The following is a 6,196-nucleotide window of genomic DNA, read 5'->3' on the forward strand; positions in this document are numbered from 1 at the left end:
CCATCACCACACTAACTCGAGCCCTTCTCTCTACACTTTTATCTCAACGTCATCCTCTCATTTGATTGGATTTCTTCAAAGTAAATAAACACTTCTGTACTCCGATGGTCTTCATAGGGAGTGTTACGTACAGTCTTGAATGTGCTGATTGATTGCCCGTCCATTGTCCATATCCAGTGGTGCTGGAGTGTGTGGACTTTGAATTCAGGTCATGTTGGTGGATTCATTGAGGATGTTCTACCTTCTGTTGCCCGTCTTGGCCTACTGGAGTTATGCTGATGGTCCTCACCAGTTTCAGTGGGGAGCTCCCTGCTTGTTTGCAGGCTCATGCTGTTATCTTTCTTCATCTTACTCATCCCTGAAATTACAGCATTTGAATTCCTCGGCCCACCTGTCAGCTGGAGTTTACAACTATTATGCTGCTCTTGGAATTGCACGTCTCCCCCGGTTTGCCCATCGAGGGTCATGCCAACATCATCTGATCTTCAAGCTGTCGCCCTCCAAATGGTGAAAGTGATGTGAAGCGAGGCGTCAATTTCGGAAATCTAAGCTCGCTGAAACACACATCTTTTATTTCACCACAAAACGCAGATGTCGCCACTATTACGATGGCCCTTATAAATGCACGATCGATATCGAACAAGTCTTTTATTCTGAATGACTTTTTTATATCTCGCTCTGTGGACTTTTTATTCATCACCGAGACCTGGTTGAATCCTGGCAAACAAATGGCCCTGATGGATCTAACACTGCCAGGCTGGGACTTTTTTAATTCTCCACGGACTTCAGGGTGACGAGGCGTTGCCACTGTTTTTAGAAACTCTTTTAAATGCAGAATGCTGCCTATGGACATGTATTCATGTTTTGAGGTCCAATTATTAAAGACTGACATCTTGGGTCCTGCTTTCTGTGTACTTGTGTACAGACTTAATAAGGACCTCATCCTACAATTTTCAGACTTTCTCTCTGGACTTAATGGTGATAGACACCTGATTCTAGGGGATTTTAATATTCATGTATGCTGTCTATCAAAACCTCTCTTTAAATTGTGTATGTCACTGGTCCTACTCACAATATGGGTCATACATTAGATCTTGTGTTATCTTTCGGTATCTCTGTACCTAACTTAGAGGCCTTAGACATTGGCAATTTTGACCATTATAAGATAAGTGCTCGAGTCTGTCTGTCTTTGTCCTCTTCCTACTATTTCTCAGCCTTTACGTCACTCCTGGACCGTTCACTCATCTACTGCTAATCTTTTTTTTAGAATTTTATCTGTCACATTTCACAGATGATGTATCAGCTGGACTTGACAGTAAATCATTGGTTGAAGCTTTCAATAATTCTTGTAATTTTACTCTTGATAATGTCACACCGCTTAAGCCAAAGAGAGTTAAGGGTGTTTCACAGCCTTGGCTAAATGACATCACCCGTGCTCTTAGACAAGCGTGTAGGAAAAAAAGCAAGCTTCAGGTCCCTTTTGACAATTTAAAGGTGTGTTTAACAAATGATCAAAGAGCAGTAAAGGAAGTGAAAGCTACATTTTTCTCTAAAGTAATTTCTGAAAACTCATTTTGACCAAAAGTTTTAAACCCCACTAAAAATGTGTTTCTGGACACCACTCAAGAGATCTGTGAGACATTTTTTACTCAAAAATTGAGCACATTAAATGTGCTTTTGTGTCTTCAAAATTTGATCAACCACTAATACCTTCCCCGTCCAGCTCCCTGACTCACTTTCAACCAGTTTTCCAGAATTACAGCATATCTTATCACTGTTATATTGACCATTCTCAATTTTATTTCCCAGTGTGTACATGAAGGGTTCATTTAATAACACCATAAATTGCTTCAAAGATATTAAACATTGGCTGGCAAACAAGTTTTTACAATTAAATGAAAGCAAAACTGAAGTACTGATTTTAGGTTCCTCCTTGTCCTCCTTACCTGGCCTGGTTGTCCAGTTAGGTCCTCTGTCATCAAATGTACAAGATCATGTAAGGATTCTTGGAGTGATTTTAGACTAGTTACTTTTCAATAAGCAGATCAGTGCTGTTGTCAAGGGTGGCTTTTTCCACCTGAGATCTATTGTAACTCTTTGTACATTGATCTCTCTCAAACTACATTATCCTGCTTACAGCTGGTTCAAAATGCAGCAGCTAGACTTTTAACAGGGTCATGAAAGAGGGATCACATTTCCCCTGTTTTGGCATCTCTACACTCACTGGCTTCCCGTGAAATTCAGGGTCAATTTTAAAATTCTGCTTTATGTCTACAAGGCACAATCTGATCTCTTGCCCCAATATATCAGTGACCTACTCCTCCCGTACACCTCCACCAGAGCGCTCAGGTCTTCTGATCAGCTTCTTTTAAGGGTTCCTCAAGGGTTGTCGCTGTAGATCTAAGGGCGATCGTGCCTTTTCTGTGGTAGGTCCTAATCTCTGAAACAGTCTCCCTTTCCATGTGAGGTCAGCTTCTACATTAGCCATTTTTAAATCTTCTTTGTAAATGTATTTTTATTCTATAGCTTTTGAATAGGTCCTTGAATAGGTTGAACTGTCTGCATGATGCTGTATTTAAAGGTATTTTTTATTACGTTTTATGTTTAGGCATGTGTATATATCACTGTCTTTGTATATTTATTTGTCTGATCTGTAAAGCATCTGTAAAGTCAACTTCTGTTGTTTTTAAATGTGCTCTATAAATAAATGTTGACTTGATTTAAAAAAGGGTGTCTGTAAGCAGGGTGTTAGGTGGGTTAGAGTTAATTATAGTAATCAATGTCAATGGGAAATCCCTACCATAATGTAAAAACAAACAAGTGCGTGTGTATGGGTCAAGTTTTGCCATCTTTCTAGGGGCCAAACCCTGCAAGGGTATTCAAACTTGAAATAACCTACATTGCAGAACTCAGTGTGAAGAAAACTGCTTTAATGGATCGGTCGCATCTATCTTTGCACAGAAAAATTCAGCAGGCGAAGAATGCATGGGTGGATGTTAATGACTTTATTCTGCCCTTTATACTCAGAGTAAAGTTGTAAAGAAACTCACCGCTAAAATGATGTCCTTGTCCATTGAAAATATTCAGTGTGGCTATGTACAAGGTACTGCCCACACAGAGGTCACCACAAAACCAAGTAACTTCCTATTGGTCAGTTCTGTGAATTTGCATGTCAAAGTTGACTAAACTTCAACTCCATGTGATATTTGTGTTGTGAAATTTCTTTGCCACCGAAAGTCCATCAGGTGAAATTCTTTCTCGTATGGATTCCCATTGAGATACTTATTTCACCCTGTGTAATTTTACCATGAAAAAGTTCATGACCATGCCTTAATAAAGGACCTAAATAGTCAAAAATCTAAAAATTTAAAAAGGATTCAGTAAGGGTTAGAGGTAGGTGTAGGCTTAGGCTTTAGAAGTAGGGTTAAGGTTTAGGGTACATAACTCAATATCACAACAGAAGCAAACTGAAAGTTTTCACCACGGTATAAAAACTACAATACATTGTGTCATAAAGCATTCTAAATTTCACTTTCTTAAATGAGAGTTCTAAAGACTTTCTAACAGCAGACTTGCTTTCATAGAACATAGTTACACATAGTCACTGCTTGTGTAGTTGTCTCAGCTGGTGGAAGTCTTTTTTTAATTAAGAGTCACTACCTGAGATGTGCCAGTACTCAGCCTTGTTTTCCTTTCTATGGTGAGACACAGGACAGCATGAGTGAGAGACAGACAGATAAGAGTGAAGAGGAATGTGGCGAGGAAGAGTCTGAGGATAATGAAGAGAAGGGAGTGCAACAAAACAGATGGCTCAGCAAGGGAGGTGATAAGGAGAAAACAGCAAGGTCATGCAACCAGAATTTTAGGACTTATCCCAAGCAGACTGTAAGAGGAACAGCAATAGTAACAGCAAACGGAAACCAAATGGCATCAGTAAAGCTGTCCTGCATCATGTAGACTCAAACTTGAAGGCTAAGCCAGAGAGGCCAAGTGGTAACCCCATTGATATTGATCAGAACTTGGACAAAATCTTGACAAATGTTCCCTCCATAAGTTCTGTCAACCTAAACAACGTTGAAAACATCTCCCAAGAGGTCTTGGTGAGCTTTGCTGATGCCATTATATCCAACACTAACCTTAAGATATTCAGCCTCATCAACACCCATGCAGATGACAGAGTAGCTTTGGCCTTGGCCAAAATGCTAAAGGAGAAATGCAACATCACCAACCTTATGGTGGAAGTCCAACTTAATTTCGGGCAAAGGCATCCAGCCCTTGATTGGGTCTCTTCAATACAACACCACACTGGTGGAGCTCCTGTTTCACAACCAGTGGCACATTTGTGGAGGCTAAGTTGAGATGGAGATGGTGAAACATCTGAGGGACAACATCACCCTCTTTCAACTGGAAAACCAGTTTAACTTACCTGACCCAAGGATGAGCACAACCAGTATTTTAACCTGCAACCAAGACTTCCAGAGGCAATGGCGGCTATTGCAAAGGAGAGAGCAAGACAATTTGGAAAGCAAAAACTTGAGACTGTGAACAATACACAATCATCAAAATTCTAAATGTCACCAGACAAGAGCACTACGCAGAGGAAGCTGCATGATTTGGTCTTCCTCTTTACCACAACAACTTCACAGTCAACCCAATGGAGCAAGGTATGTGCTAATTAGGCAGATTGGTGAGATGATCAAGCAGCATGAAGAAACAAGAACAGACAGCTGTTTTGGACAAAGTCAGGCTAATGCAAAAAAAAGAAATAAACACACAGGTGACATGGCGAAAAAATTCTCCAAGACCTCAAATATGCCCTAAAACCAGCATCTCAAAAGAGAAAAAGAATTACAGAAAGTAACTTGAAGGTGATCAGAGGTCAATGCGTGATTATCTATTGGCAGCTATTCGTGGAAACAGCAGTAGTACACAGAGGGTAAGAAATTTGACCTGTCCTGGACATATCCAAGAAGCCAAGCCTTAAAATACAGCCCTCAAATTGACAACTTCATCATACAACATTGCTGGACAGGATAGGAACCGCTAAACAGAGTCTGATCAACATCAACTCAACCAATACAGGGCTGAGTTTCCCAAAAGCATCGTAAGCCTAAGCAGATCGAAGAAACCACTGGCACCAGTGGTCTCTACTATCAATTTAAGCTTGCAAAGCTTTCGGGAAATGCAGTCCAGGTCTCTTTAGAATTGCAGAACTGATTGCAGACTTGCTAATAATTTACAATTTATACTAAAAATATTCTTCATTCAGTGTTTGTCCTCATCAAGACAATAAGTTACAAATAAATCATTAACTAGATAATAGAAACAATGATACCATTAGAGTAACGTAAATGCCCCCGCTATCAGCATTTTCACTTAGCCTTGATAACAATGATAGCCCACAGTTCCTTTGTACATTCTACTCTTTTCTGAAGCAAACACACTCCCATTTGACAGAGGCTTTTAAAATATCAAACCTTTAAAGATAATTATGCTTGAAAGAACAAATGTCACATCCTTATTTCATAACCAGTGTTATAGAAGTTCAGTGTTATTTCTGCACATCTTTTGTCTATGATGGCTAAACTTACAACCATAAAACAGGAATCAACCTCAACTAGTTGCATGATGGATCCAAACAATGGAAATGTAATTAAGAGGATCAGCTCTAAATGTAAATTAATCGAAGACTGCTGTTTTTCTTTTGGATTTGGTCTTTTTCATAGGATGCAAGTTACAAAGAAGCTCAATAGTGAAAAGAACGGTTTAAAATATACCAGCAGATTGAATGGATGCAAAACACATTTATTTTCTCCAGACTGATATCATGGAAAATTGGTAGGTTGAATGCTTTGCCTGATACCATTTCTGAATTCTAGCTTGTGAAGCTAGAAGCGTCTGCATTCAAGAATTTGTGTAGTGTGTTTCTGCAATAACAGTACCGAGACCAAAACGGTGTTCTTTCACTTCTTTAAAAATGTAGCATCACTGCAGCCACAGCGTGGGTTATTTTTGAGGCATGAACATTTGCCGCATTATGTTTGGCGAAATTAACAAAATTGAGTCAGAATTTGGGTTGCAAAACATTCTGAACAAAACAATTTACCATGTGAACATTTCAATATTTCTCATAACGCTGCCCTTTAAGAGGCTAAAGTAATAAGTAGTAAGTAATACAAGAGTGTAGATTACCAAG

General features: G+C 39.4%; 1 pseudogene; it reads left to right on the forward strand.

Moving 5' to 3' along the window:
• Positions 1–3,057: 3,057 nt before the first annotated feature.
• LOC127640284 (leiomodin-2-like) lies at positions 3,058–4,984 on the forward strand (annotated as a pseudogene).
• Positions 4,985–6,196: the final 1,212 nt, after the last annotated feature.

This window comes from Xyrauchen texanus, chromosome 49 (assembly GCF_025860055.1).
Source record: "Xyrauchen texanus isolate HMW12.3.18 chromosome 49, RBS_HiC_50CHRs, whole genome shotgun sequence".
NCBI lineage: Eukaryota > Metazoa > Chordata > Actinopteri > Cypriniformes > Catostomidae > Xyrauchen > Xyrauchen texanus.